Here is a 15,904-nt window from a genome sequence, read left to right on the forward strand (position 1 = left end):
TCGTTTACCTGTTGGCCGATTGGAAGGGGAAGAGCGAATACCTCCACTGCCCTTCCCATCTAAACCCTTTGAGGGGGGGGGGGGCGGTCCTACTTTTATGGAGAAATCATAGTATGTGAACAAAATTAGTCGAATATCTATATAATATAAACAGGTGGAAGTGTGATACATACAATCCCCTTCCCCCCATCGGACAAATCAATACTTTTTATTTTTGTATTATAGTAAGAAATTACAAAATTTAAAAAATCTGTCACTAATAATTTATATATGCTATAAAGTAAATTCTTTTATCGAGTCGCCCAACCCCTATTCTTTAATGCAAAATGCAATCATTAGCAGAAATTATAAAAAGGAGCGAGGATTAATCGTTTTCATTTTACCGCCCTTCCCCTTTCCAGACAGAGTTTGTGTAGTTTCACATGAATTTATCATAACTATTTTAAGAAAGACTTTGCTTTGGAAAAGTTATAATTCAAAAGAAATTTTTCAATATAACAGTCACGGTTGAGATGAGTTCAAAAGCCAGATAATCTTTTCCTAGTCGACTTTTTCCAACCTTTACTCTATCTCATATTTTTCTAGTTAAATAAATTTAGGACTATAACTCACAATTTATGCTAGAATTTTATTGAATATTATTAATCGAATTATTTTTTTTTCGGCGGCGATCCTGAAAACCTTAATCTAAATATGTGGGGTATCTAATCTTTTCAAAGAACAAATCGGTTTTATTTGCATTGTATTAAGTGACTATAAATTCATATTAGAATATGTTTCTCATTATTCAAAAGGCACTTTATAATAGAATGAATAATGAGCTGTAGGTCAGGAGAATGCGTTACTGCAGTGAAGAATGCCAGAAAACGCTTTCAGCGTCGTGGCTTCGCCCCGAACCTCACTGATGAATAATAAGCTGTAGATGTCAGGAGAATGCGTTTCTGCAGTGAAGAATGCAAGAAAACGCTTTTGGAGTCGGGGCGAACCGAACCCCACTAATACATAATGAGCTGTAGATGTCAAAAGAAAGCGTTTCAGCCGTAAAAAATGCAAGAAAACGCTTTTGGCGTCGGGGCTTCGCCCCGAATCCCACAGATAAGTAATGAGCTGTAGATGTCAGGAGAATGCGTTTCTGCAGTGAAGAATGCAAGAAAACGCTTTTGGAGTCGGGGCGAACCGAACCCCACTAATACATAATGAGCTGTAGATGTCAAAAGAAAGCGTTTCAGCCGTAAAAAATGCAAGAAAACGCTTTTGGCGTCTGGGCTTCGCCCCGAATCCCACTGATAAATAATGAGCTGTAGATGTCAGGAGGATGCGTTTCTGCAGTGAAAAATGCAAGAAAACGCTTTTGGCGTCGGGGCTTCGCCCCGAATCCCACAGATAAATAATGAGCTGTAGATGTCAGGAGGATGCGTTTCTGCAGTGAAAAATGCAAGACAACGCTTTTGGCGTCGGGGCTTCGCCCCGAACACCACTAATAGGTAATGAGCTGTACATGTCAGAAGAATGCGTTTCAGCCGTGAATAATGCAAGAAAACGCTTTTGGCGTCGGGGCTTCGCCCAGAACCCCACTGATAAATAATGAGCTGTAGATGTCAGAAGAATGCGTTTCTGCAGAGAAAAATGCAAGAAAACGCTTTTGGGCGTCGGGGCTTCGCCCCGAACACCACTAATAGGTAATGAGCTGTACATGTCAGAAGAATGCGTTTCAGCCGTGAATAATGCAAGAAAACGCTTTTGGCGTCGGGGCTTCGCCCAGAACCCCACTGATAAATAATGAGCTGTAGATGTCAGAAGAATGCGTTTCTGCAGAGAAAAATGCAAGAAAACGCTTTTGGGCGTCGGGGCTTCGCCCCGAACCCCACTGAAGAAGCTTAAAGCGCTCTCCCAGACCCCCAAGCTTGCAAGAGAAAGACTTTTTTTTTTTCAGTTTTTTTTCGCCGAAGATTGAGAAACAGTCTTATTTTATTCTCATATATCGAATATATATATATATATATATATATATTTATATATATATATGCTGTACGCACGTTTATGCATAGGGTTAGGGTTTGGAAAAAAATCGCCCCCCCCACTCCAAAGTTCTGGATCCGCCAGTGTTTTAAGTGGACCCCAAAATTGAACGTAACAGATGCTAGAGTTTACGATCCAAAGGTATGTTTGGGAAGAGATCAAATGCAGGCCGTTTTATTGGAAATAAAAGAAAAGGGAGTTGGGTCCTACCAGAGAACTATGTGGGAGAATGGAAGGATTTCATACCGTTTAATAAAAGTGGAATAAAAAAAAAAAGAAGGGAATGTTAATGGACAAAACAAACAAATCAATGGACCTCACCGGTGGGTAATGCTAGTCATTCTATATTCCCAATTATTTTTCTTTCGGATAACAAAAAAAAAGGCAGCAGCCTTCTGGCTAAAAGTTAAACTTTTGTTTGGACCGATTTGACGTCGACGGACTATTTGATTACTGAAAATCTACTAGCATTCTTTGAACTGCTAAGAGTGACTGTCATATGCGCAATCAACAAATCTTATCTTATTATGAAGACCAGTAGCTGTACAAAAAGTTATGTTTTACTTTTTAGGAATCAAGAATCAGATTCAAAGATTTTTACATGTTGAAATGTAGACCCACAATGCACTATTTCAAGAAGCGTCATGTCGCCACGATATTTTCAATCAACGGAAGTTTATTTTAAGCAATCGGTTGGGCTATTTAAGACGCAATCTAGAAAAGCTCATAATTCCTGCTAGTGAAGTAATTAGGGCTATCTGCGTCACGAAGCCATCATAACGGAACTTCGGGTGAGTTCTCGAACTACACTAACAGCAGACGTGAGCGAGAGCGCGCTAGCTCTTTTTCCCACCCTCCCCTAAACCCCTCTGTTTTTTTTTCTTTGGCTATTAATAGAAACCAATTGATCAACTTAAAAAACAAACTATTTTTGTTGTCAACGGATTGAATGTTTTGTATTGTCGTCAGTGACACAGATGAAAGCTGACAGCTCGCGCTTAATTTGACACCATTCCTTTTAAGACGCATGGCGCAAGTGAGATGACATTGTTTAATATGTTGTATTCAATGATACTCGGATGACAAGGAATAATATAACGTGGCCACCGGAAATGATTCTGTTTTTAATCTGTTTAATAAATAAACAAAAAAACAAACAAACCCAGTCTGTAAATACATTACTAATGAGACCTATGTTTCTGTAGTTTTGCTTTAGGTGTCTGGGTATTATGTTAACAGTTGTTTTTTTTACGTCACTAAATCTCAAAGCCATTTCTGTGTATGACGTCCGCAATGTTTTATTTATAGTAGGAAATAATATATGCAATACAATTTTCGTACACTCTAAGTTATTTTTAAGTCGTCACCCTTAATTACTGCGGGTATTGATGAGGAACTATTTTAGAGTTTGGGTATTGCAGGACATATTTATTAAAAAGCTTATATCAACTCTCTCTGTCTGTCTGTCTGTCTGTATGGTAAAAAATTGTGAACATGTTTTTTCTCCCATTTCCCGTTCTCGGATGAAGTTTAAAATTTGCACAATTATTCATTGAATCTGACTAGACAAAAAAAAAATTGGTGATTAATCATTTTGTTTGATTTCGAAATAAGGGCAATAAATGCTACTAAACGATATATATATATATATATATATATATATATATATATATATATATATATATATATATATATATATATATATATATATATATATATATATATATATATATATATATATATATATATCTTCACATCCATTTTTTAACATACTCTTAATTTTTTTTTCATTTGCGACTTCATACAACCTTGAAAAAAGTATTATTAGATTTTAAAAAAAATTTGACATGCGTTGTAATCACCAAAAGTGCACAGAATTTCAAACTTAAGAGATTTTTTTAAAGTTGAATTTTCATGTGTTGTATTAAGCAATTATTTTTTTACTATTCCTCTTATCAGCTCACATGGAGTCAAAAAAATAAATAAAAACCTGATCATAGTTCTCGAGAATTGCTTAAAGTATTTTCCTAGAAATTTGACGTTTATGTATAAATTTAGGTAAATAAGAATACAGCTACTTGGCCATACAGGAAACCTGTGGTTTGAGCGTTATAATTTTTAAAATATAATCTTCTTAAAATTAAATTTGGTCTGGGGGTCTAGACACTTTATATGTCTTCATTAAAGAGTTAAATTAATAAAATGACTTTCAGGAACATTTGGGGCTACGTCTTCTAAGTCTGGATCTAATGGCTTATCAGGGGCATAGCTAGGAATTTTCTATCGTTTGGGGACCCGGGGGGCTTGACCACTTTAGGGGCCCCTGCATTTTGCGTGATATTTAATATTTCTTTTGGGGCTACCCTCAAGTGGGGGGCCCAGGGGGATTTTCAAATTCTCTCCTCTCCTCCCCCCACCATAGCTACGCAACTGCACCAAACTAGAATCTTCTATAGGCCTACCATATATCTTGTATAATCTAGGTCCAGTATTCTAGTCTAGATTGCTTTTTTTTATGATGCCTTGTCTGGATCTGTATCACCAAAATAGAATTTTTTAAACTCTTAGTAGATTTATAAATTCGCTTAACTAGGATTTATTTCGGGCGGGGGGAGTGGGTGGAGGGGGGGGGGGTGGATGGAGTGGGGAGGGGTAAAAATATTACATTTTTACTTTATCTCTCATTTATTAGTCTAAGTGTCTAACAATGTTCATTTATATATTATTATATTTATTACGGGATCTAAATACAATTTATGCCATCTGCCTATCTATCTATCTATCTATTTATCTATCTATCTATCTATCTATCTATCTATCTATCTATCTATCTATCTATCTATCTATCTATCTATCTATCTATCTATCTATCTATCTATCTATCTATCTATTTGTCTATCTGTCTGTCTATCTATTTATCTATCTATCTATCAATCTGTCTATCTATCTATCTATAGATATAGATATATTTGTCTGTCTCTCTGGCATACTCTCTGTTTCCCCCTCCCTCCCCTCCATCTCACAGCCAAATAAGTTTTAATGAAAAAAAAAAGTAATCAAAGATCGAAATGTTCCTCAACAAGCCAGAAGCAATCGATCATGCCTTGCTTCAATAAATCAACCCAAAATGACCAGTTGTACAAAAGCAAAAAGTGACCACGGGGTCAGATGGACCAAAACTCCTAGTTATGATGGTAATAGGTTCAAAAGCAAATTATTGGACACACAATACAGACCGCTGTCTGTCACTCGATATCTGTTGGTTTGACCTACTTTGCTCAACTGCGGTCAAAGTTAAAACATAGCTCATCAATAATTGGAAGAAAATGAAAAATGGGGGGAGGAGACACAAATAATATGGTAGAGATTGCTTGAAATATTGACTGTGAGTGACCTAGTTCTTTCGAGACAGGTCATTCGCTTGTCTGTATTAGTTTGAGTCAATTTGATGTTTTAAAGAAAAGAAACTGTAACACTTTCCCATATTCGTTGGACGTGCTCCTCTTGTCTCCTTTTTTTTTTGTTACAAAGCTTCTATTAACTCACTCTTTTTGTTTGTCTGGTAAAATGTTTGTAAACGTTATTTTTCCGACACCCAATCTCGGATTAAGCTGAAAATTTCCAGAATTATTTCTTTTACCTGACAAAACAATAATCGATTTAAAAAAACAACAACAATTAGTTAGTTAACTATTGGTAATTAATTAATTTTTTTTTTTGGTATCTCGAACAAGAAAAAGAAATAATACTTGACTGATGTGGAGGTTTAAGTTGAATTAGTTCCCTTTATACTTTGTAGAGAGAAACGTTTGAAATGTTTATATATATATATATATATATATATATATATATATATATATATATATATATATATATATATATACAGAGAGAGAGAGAGAGAGAGAGAGAGAGAGAGAGAGAGAGAGAGAGAGATTAGTTTTGTTACAAATTTAATTTAATTACATGACTGATGTAGACTAATTGATACAACTAATATAAGCTTTGTTTAAAATAAAAACAAACTTTTTTATGTTGTTCTTGTCGTTACTTTAAAAAATATGTGTTCTACTTTTTGTTTGAATTATTGAATATCCCATCTTTTACTGACAAGACTTAAATTAGCAAATGGTGTTTAAAAAAAAAAAAACTTGTTTTGTCCAGAAGTAAATATATGTTACAGATCTAGGATCTAGGTCAGTGTATAAGGTCTCTTTTGCATTGATCAAACTTGATCTAAATGATGGATAAAGAAGGATAAGAAGAAAGGGTGGGGGGGGGGGGGTGTGTTAGCCAGATTTTTGCTTGTTTTCAGTTTTATTTATTTTAGGTACTACATTATAATAGCCTACTACTTATGAACAAACGTTTCTTTCAACACACACAAATCCTAGTGGAGTTTGTCCTAGAGAAAGATTTTTGAGCTAACAATGCAAGAGTCAATTAAATAAAAGCCAATTAGTTAATTAACTATTGATTATTAATCAATGATTATTGATTATTGATGAGTATTATTATTGATGATTAATTATTTTTGTTTGGTATCTCGAAAAAAGGGAAAGAAATTGTACTTGACTGAAGTGGTGGTATCTGCTGAATTAGTCCCCTTTTATAGGTCGCCGCTTTAAAGTAAGTTTGAAATAAACAATACCTAACTATACAATCTTCTTTAGTCATAAGCACCTCACTATCAGAGTGGTTAGTATGTCGCTTGAAGAGGCGTGAGCCATTAGTTCATATTCAGGTTTTTTGTTGCTGCTGTTGTTGTTTTATTTGTAAATGCTTTTAAAAACCGATCACAGTAAAATTCACCCAGATATCCCTTTACCAATTCGATAAGTAATAGGATAATAGCGTATTGAGAAAGCTAAAAGCATGAAATAGCGCTAAAAAAATGGTAAAATTATTTCTAGGGGCAATCTCCTTCATTAAAAATAACGTTCGTGCATTCAAAATTCAACCTTTTTGTAAGAGCTCCTCAAGGTGTCTTTTTTTTTTTTTGGTTCTTATGATAAAGAGTTTCGCTGAATACACAGTAGCGGCCCATTGGACAGAGCAGCAGACATTCCATTGACCCAGTCCCAGACTCTTCTTACTATATAATTACAGTACTAGATCAATATAGGATGAAAATTGTGCTTCTTCTGAGAAATATGATAACCTACTTAACATTTTAGTATTACATACTAAGGTTTACAGATATGTTTCATAAATTAAACTTTTAGACGAAAGGAAAATAGATGCTATTAGTTTTGTGTGGTCTGTTTGTGAGTCAATTCGTTGTGTCTGTCCGTCCGTCCTGTTTAGATTACAACATCTAAAAAAGATGTAGAAAATTCGATATCATGATATTTTAAGGTTTTTTTAAAGTTCTGTTGCAAAGTTTTTTTTTTTCTTTTCTGAGAGCGAAACGTTACATTTTAAAATAAAATGCAAGCAGTTTTTTTTCTTTAAAATGCATATTTTTTGCAACTATTTACTATTAATAGTAAAATAAATTTTAAGGTAGACTATATTAATAAGGAAGATGATATTTCTGTTTATTTTTATGGCATTTGCGCAAACGTTTTTTTTTTCTAAAATAATTTTATAACAAAATATTTATAGCTATTTACATCATAAATAAAGTGTTTACTTTTGTTTTAAAAGATAAAAAAATGCGTTTAGGGTGTATGTATTTAAGTCGGATATAATTTAAAAGAATATTTAATAAGCAGCGTTTCATACTGAACACGTGTTACGCAATAGCAAAACTAACAGAATGCATTTACCCATTTATCCAAATGGAACAGTGTCTTCTTTGAGGTCTTGAATAAGAGATTGGCCCTATACAAAACCATCAATTAGATAATTAAATAACATCAGTTAGGTTAGGCTCACATTTAACCGTATCTTAATGGTGGTCAGTTCATTAAATACACACGAATATAACAATGTAATGATAATAACATTAATAGATCTCGTCAGATCATCTCGTATTCTGTAGTTGTATATCGTCATTTAGCCCAACAAAACAAGACTAGGCTATCGGCAACACTTTCGATACGTAAACGTCTTTTCTTTTTGTATTGCCGGAGATAGGGTTGTGGTTGTTGGAAGTTTGCAGTTTGTAGCTTTTTATATTCATGCTGAAAATACTGAAGATACATACATCATGGGCGTAGCCCAAATGAAATCCCTGCCCCCTGGGGGGGGGGGGGGATCGGAATTTAGTGAATGATTTTCAGCTTTGATTTTGTTTATTTTAGGTGAGATTTTAATACTAAACCATCACTTGTCCCAGCACAACCAATGGGGTTTTGAGTTTAAAACCCCCTACCAGGGGGTTTTGAGTTTAAAACCCCCTACCAGGGGGGTTCGAGTTTAAAAACCCCTACCAGGGGTTTTGAGTTTTAAACCCCCTACTTGGGGTTTTTGCAGTTAACTCCCCCTCTTCTATAAAACAAAACAAAAAAAAAATGCAAACGAAAATCCCCTAATTCCAAGAGCACAGTTAAGGGAGGTTTTGATTATAAAACCCCTCCAAAATTTACGATAAACCCCCTCTTCAATATAAAAAAAAAACTAATTACGCACTCAAAATGTTATGAGCGTAGCTAAATGGGTTTTGACTTAGTTTTGAGTTTAAACCCCACTTCAGCGGGGTTTGAAGGTTGTAGTGTAACTGAGTTGATTTTCTGCGTGGGTCCAGCGTGTCTGAAGGTCATGGCCATTGTTGTGTTTCATGTCCAGTGTGTGTGTGTGATTAGACTGCATCAGTGGTATGCTAGACGTGCTGGTTTCATGTACTGTTTACTGTAGTCTAATTTTGTCGAATAAAGCCATATTATTGGTATTCTAGTCGTTATCATTTCATTACAATTTATTCGACAAAATTATGTATCTGGATTAGTGTTGGATTCCTTAATCTACAATGGATAAATTACTCAGACCGAAAGAGTTGGACATTGATCCTAATGCTCCTCTGGCCTCAGAAAAATGGACTCACTGGTATGACACATTTCAGAATTTTCTTTCGTCCATCAAGGATATTAACGAAGACTTTAAACTAAAGTTGTTGAAGAATCACGTATCTGCTACGGTTTATATGCTCATCAGTGATGTATCGTCCTATTCGATGGCCATAGACACACTCAAGACTACTTATATTAAGGTAAAGAATGACATTTTTGCTAGACATTTGGTTGCTACATGTAAACAGCAGCCGGGCCAAACGGTAGAGTCCTTTATGCTAAAGTTGCGAAGCCTGGCCCGGGACTGTGACTTTAAAGAAGTAACTGCTGAACAGCACAGAGACATTTGCATTAGAGACGCCTTCATAACGGGTCTGGCATCCAACACTATTAGACAGCGGTTACTGGAAAAGACATCTCTTACTATACAAAGCGCTTTTGACGAAGCTAGAGTGTTAGAAACAGCGACAACGCATGCTCAGGCTTACAATTCCACGAACGAAATCTCCTGTGGGGCAATGAAAACACCAACTAGCTCCCATCTAGAAACATACATTTCTAATGAAGACCAGGAATTAAATGCCATTAAGTCGCTATGCTACTTTTGTGGTAGGAGGAGACACTCTAGAACTGAATGCCCTGCTCGAAATGCATTATGTCATCAGTGCGGTAAAAAGGGACACTTCCAAACTGTTTGTAAATCAAGTAAAACAACAACCAACAAAGCTGACAGCAAAATATCACTGACCAGTGTGATAACTCCATGTACCTTGTCATCAACGCATTTCTCTGGGCTTACACAGTCTACGGCCCAAGTGAACGTCAACGGGTTGCTGTTGCAAGCTCTCATAGACACTGGCAGCTGTGAAAGCTACATATCAGAAGCCATCGTCAAGAGAAATAAATGGCCAGTACGTCCGTCTACAAACAGAATATTCATGGCCACTACACATCTTTCTAAAAAGACATTAGGACATACATTTGCCGATGTCCAGTACAAGGGAGAACACTACAAAAAGGTCAAACTTTCTCTACTTGCTGGATTGTGCTCGGGTGTAATCCTTGGTGTAGACTTTATAAGTCTTCATAAGGAATTGACCATACCGTACGGAGGAAAACGCAATCCTCTTCACATCTGTGGTCTTAAAGCAGCACGAGTCGAAACACCGAGCCTATTCAGTAATCTAACTTCTGACTGCAGACCAGTGGCTACTAAGTCCCGAAAGCACTCAATAGGTGATAACAAATTTATTGAGTCTGAAGTTAGAAAACTCCTCTCGGACAAAATCATTGAACCTTCAAAGTCTCCCTGGAGAGCACAGGTGCTTGTGACAACAAACAAGAGACATAAAAGAAGGATGGTCATTGATTACAGTCAAACAATAAATCGCTTCACCTTACTGGATGCATACCCAATGCCCCGAGTCGATGAACTGGTAGAACGGATATCCAACTATTCCGTTTTTAGTACTCTAGACCTCAAAAGTGCCTACCATCAAATACCAATCAAGACTGAGGAAAGACCGTTTACTGCATTTGAGGCATGTGGCAAACTCTACCAGTTTTGTCGCATCCCTTTCGGTGTTACCAACGGAGTTGCATGCTTCCAGAGAACAATAAATCAAATTATTGAGAATGAAAAGTTGCAGAACACCTTTGCATACGTGGACAATGTAACGGTATGTGGTCATGATCAAAAGTCGCACGATGAGAATATGCAAAGATTTCTAGATGCTTCTAGAAAGTATGGGATCACATTTAATGAAGACAAAAGTACGATAGCCACTGACAAAGTTTGCCTATTGGGATACGAAATTTCTAAAGGCCTTCTCAAGCCAGACCCTGAAAGATTCCAGGCTTTAAGAAACCTTCCTCCCCCTCATGATATGCGCTCACAAAAACGGATCGTGGGCATGTTGGCGTACTACTCACAGTGGATCCCAAATTTTTCTAACAAAATAAATGTTTTGGCAAATAACACGTCGTTCCCTCTTTCAGAAACAGTAAAGACAGCCCTTAACGAATTAAAGCAGGAGCTGGAGAAAGCTGCCATCTTCACCATCGACTATACTCGACCTCTGACGGTTGAAACAGACGCTTCGGATGTTGCAATAGCTGCCACCCTCAACCAGGATGGCCGCCCCGTGGCGTTCTTTTCAAGAACACTCTCGAAAAGTGAAAGGCGGCACTCAGCTATAGAAAAAGAAGCTTATGCCATTGTAGAATCTTTAAGGTATCTTTACTTAGTAGGAAATCGCTTTACCCTTGTCACGGATCAACGCTCTGTGGCCTTCATGTATGACAAACAGAGCAAAGGGAAAATAAAGAATGAGAAAATTCAAAGGTGGAGACTGGAACTGAGCTGTTTCCACTACGATGTCTTGTATAGACCAGGCAAACACAATGTAGCGGCTGATACGTTTTCTAGAAACGGGTGTGTGTCAGCTATGAGTCGAAATGAATTGAAACTGCTCCATGACTCTGTGTCATCCGGGAGTAACAAGACTATGGCATTTAGTGCGAGCGAAAAACTTACCTTTCTCTTGTGAAGATGTTAGGCTGGTTGTCAACCAGTGCAGAATCTGTGCCGAAGTAAAACCCAGATATTTCAGTAATTCTAATGGAGCTCTAATTAAGGCGATGCAACCTTTCCAGAGACTAAGTATGGACTTCAAAGGACCTCTCCCTTCTACATCTCGGAACACATACCTGCTAACTATAGTTGACGAATTTTCAAGATTCCCGTTTGCATACGCCTGTTCTGATATGTCGGCTTCAACAGTAATCAGATGTCTAGATAATTTATTTGGACTATTCGGAAAGCCTGACTATGTACACTCTGATAGAGGTACCTCATTCATGTCAAGAGAGGTGCAGGAATTTTTACACGAGAGAGGGGTGGCCACAAGCAGGACGACCCCTTATAATCCCAGAGGGAACTCTCAAGTAGAAAGGCTAAACGGGTCATTATGGAAAGCTATAATTCTGGCCTTAAAAACTCAAGGACTCCCGGTTTCCAAATGGGAGCAGGCGTTAAACCAAGCCCTGCACTCTCTTCGTTCTCTGCTCTGTACCGCTACAAACGAGACACCTCACGAGAGAATATTCAAGTTCTATCGCAGGTCCACCTTCGGCAAATCACTCCCGACATGGTTAGCTCAACCAGGAAAAGTGTTGTTAAAAAAGGGAGTCCGTGCATCAAAATATGACGATGGTACAATAGCTATGGACTTAATTACATGCAACCCACAGTATGCCATTGTAAGACTTCCTGATGGAAGAGAAGAAACAGTGTCATTGCGACTTTTGGCCCCCGTTCCAAGAGAGGGAGAATCAGAGGTGTATCAACATATGGAACATGAAGACTTTGAGCCGGAGACAAACCCTATAACACAGATGCAGGTGCCTACTGACCAGGTGACTATGGAACCAATGGTTGCTCCTAACACACATGTACAACCGGGGGAAAATGGACATCAAGAAGAAGTAAATGCAGGGGCTGAGTCTCCTGTTCGAGAGCCGCCGATGTCACCAACTCCAAGCGACGGCAGTATTGGTCCTGGTAGATATAACCTAAGACCAAGAACAAGCAGACCTAATTATAAGGTCTAACATTTATTTAATTATTTTTCCATATCACAAGTTCTAACTCAGTAATTGTAGGCTTAATATGACACACTTTGAACTGATCATTTTATAGTGTATAGCTTTTCTAGTTAGACTTTTTGTATTGTATTACTTATTACATTATTATTCAAGACAACTGGTCTTAATATTTGTATGCATAAGGGACTGATAATTTTATAGTGTATAACGTGTTTGTTTATAGTTATACAATGCTTTTCAATAGAGTAACTCTGTAAGTATTCTGTAGGGATACTAAGGCCTCTTATATCGCTGTTCTTCACTATTATTTACATGTTTATGTTTCTATAACTTTTAGGCGGGGTGATTGTAGTGTAACTGAGTTGATTTTCTGCGTGCGTCCAGCGTGTCTGAAGGTCATGGCCATTGTTGTGTTTCATGTCCAGTGTGTGTGTGTGATTAGACTGCATCAGTGGTATGCTAGACGTGCTGGTTTCATGCACTGTTTACTGTAGTCTAATTTTGTCGAATAAAGCCATATTATTGGTATTCTAGTCGTTATCATTTCATTACAAAAAAAAAATACCTCTTTAATAATAAAAAAACAAAGCAAATTATACACTCAAAATCTTATGAGTGTAGTCAAAGGGGTTTTGAGTTTAAAATCCCCTCCAATGGAGTTTGAAGCTAAAAAATACCTCTTCAATATAAATAAAAGCAAACTACTCACTCTAAAATCTATGAGCGTAGCCAAAGGGGTTTTGAGTTTAAACCCCCCGCCAGGGGGGGGGGGTTGAGACTAAAAAAATACATCTTCAGTGTAAGAAAAAAAGCAAATTACGCACTCAAAATGCTATGAGCGTTGCCAAGGGGGTTTTGAGTTTAAACCCCCATTCAGAGTGGTTTGATGCTAAAAAATACCTCTTCAATAACAAAAAAAGCAAATTACACACTAAAATTATTTGAGCGTAGCCAGTCCAATCGGGGGTTTTGAGTTTAAACCCCTCTTCTACAGATGGCGTTTTTTTTTTTAAGTTTAAAACCCCTCCAGATGGTTTTGAGTTTAAGATCCCCCTACAGAGCATTTTGAGGTGGAAAACCCCCAACAGATGATTTTGACGATAAAACTTCTCTTTTCGATATAAAATCTAAAGCAAACTACAGTCACTTAATTCCAAGAGCGTATTCAAGAGAGGTTACACATTTATACCAGTGGCAGGGCTCCCTTAATAAACTGCAGTGAATAGTCATCTGCCGAAATTGAAAAACAATATATGTGGCTCAACAAAGATGGCTAAGACAGATTTTAGGAGTCAGTTATAGAGATCTGGTTTAAATCAAGGAAATCCTATGCCGAACTGGGAGTCGACCATTTAGTAAGATTGTGAGAGAGCGACGCGTGAGGTTTGCGGGACGTGTTATCCGACAAAATGAATTACGCATACGAAGAGTTGCAATGAAATCCTAGTACAACTTGACGCCACTCATTCATTGAGGTCCTCATGGCAGGTAGGAAGAGGCTTCAGACATTACCAGTGACAGTTTTTTATGGAAACAGCTTGACGTCAAATGCTCCGAACGGCGCGGGAGGGTCTAAGTCAGTAAGAATAGCACATTAGGTTTTTGAAATAAAACTTTTTAATAGCAGGAAAATGTGCTGTAGCTACCTTAGAATATGCATTTTGTTGGCTTTCAATATCAGAAATAGTGCTTGGCGGCGGGGCTCTAGCTCTAGCTCCTAGCGCTCCCCCAGACCCCCTTGCTAGTATTGGCGGGGAATCTACAATTTTTCCACTAACTCATGGAAGAACCTATTCTAGGGCACAATAAACGTCTTCCGAAAGAATGAAGGGTCAGAATGCAATAAAGATTATGTACACACACACACAATTAAATACATATAAAAAAAATTCGCCGGGGGGGGGGGGGTCGGGGGGGGGAGAGAGAGAAAAAAATCCCCCCCCCCCGAAAAAAATCCTGGCTACGCCTATGACATACATATTAAACATAAATGCATAAACATCAGCACCAGGGACCAAGTTTTTAATGAGAGAAAGTAGTGCATTAAAATGTGACGAATATAAGGGACCTTGTTTTGAAAGTGTACTTTGTTGGGCCTGAAGGCATCTTGTAACTTCAAAGTGACTGCATTTGTCTTCCTTTGGGCCTGAAGGCATCTTGTAACTTCAAGTGTTGACTGCATTTGTCTTCCTTTGGGCGTAAAGGCATCTTGTAACTTCAAGTGTTTACTGCATTTGTCTTCCTTTGGGCGTGAAGGCATCTTGTAACTTCAAGTGTTGACTGCATTTGTCTTCCTTTGGGCGTGAAGGCATCTTGTAACTTCAAGTGTTGACTGCATTTGTCTTCCTTTGGGTGTGAAGGCATCTTGTAACTTCAAGTGTTGACTGCATTTGTCTTCCTTTGGGCGTGAAGGCATCTTGTAACTTCAAGTTGACTGCATTTGTCTTCCTTTGGGCGTGAAGGCATCTTGTAACTTCAAGTTGACTGCATTTGTCTTCCTTTGGGCGTGAAGGCATCTTGTAACTTCAAGTTGACTGCATTTGTCTTCCTTTGGGCGTGAAGGCATCTTGTAACTTCAAGTTGACTGCATTTGTCTTCCTTTGGGCGTGAAGGCATCTTGTAACTTCAAGTTGACTGCATTTGTCTTCCTTTGGGCGTGAAGGCATCTTGTAACTTCAAGTTGACTGCATTTGTCTTCCTTTGGGCGTGAAGGCATCTTGTAACTTCAAGTTGACTGCATTTGTCTTCCTTTGGGCGTGAAGGCATCTTGTAACTTCAAGTTGACTGCATTTGTCTTCCTTTGGGCGTGAAGGCATCTTGTAACTTCAAGTTGACTGCATTTGTCTTCCTTTGGGCGTGAAGGCATCTTGTAACTTCAAGTTGACTGCATTTGTCTTCCTTTGGGCGTGAAGGCATCTTGTAACTTCAAGTTGACTGCATTTGTCTTCCTTTGGGCGTGAAGGCATCTTGTAACTTCAAGTTGACTGCATTTGTCTTCCTTTGGGCGTGAAGGCATCTTGTAACTTCAAGTTGACTGCATGTGTCTTCCTTTGGGCGTGAAGGCATCTTGTAACTTCAAGTTGACTGCATTTGTCTTCCTTTGGGCGTGAAGGCATCTTGTAACTTCAAGTTGACTGCATTTGTCTTCCTTTGGGCGTGAAGGCATCTTGTAACTTCAAGTTGAGTGCATTTGTCTTCCTTTGGGCGTGAAGGCATCTTGTAACTTCAAGTTGACTGCATTGTTCCATTGAACTGACTCAACTGACTTCCGTTTACGTCCAGAAGTCAGAGAAATGGAAACTCCGGATATTGATAACCATCAAATTTTA

This window comes from Biomphalaria glabrata, chromosome 1 (genome assembly GCF_947242115.1).
Source record: "Biomphalaria glabrata chromosome 1, xgBioGlab47.1, whole genome shotgun sequence".
In the NCBI taxonomy this organism is placed as follows: domain Eukaryota; kingdom Metazoa; phylum Mollusca; class Gastropoda; family Planorbidae; genus Biomphalaria; species Biomphalaria glabrata.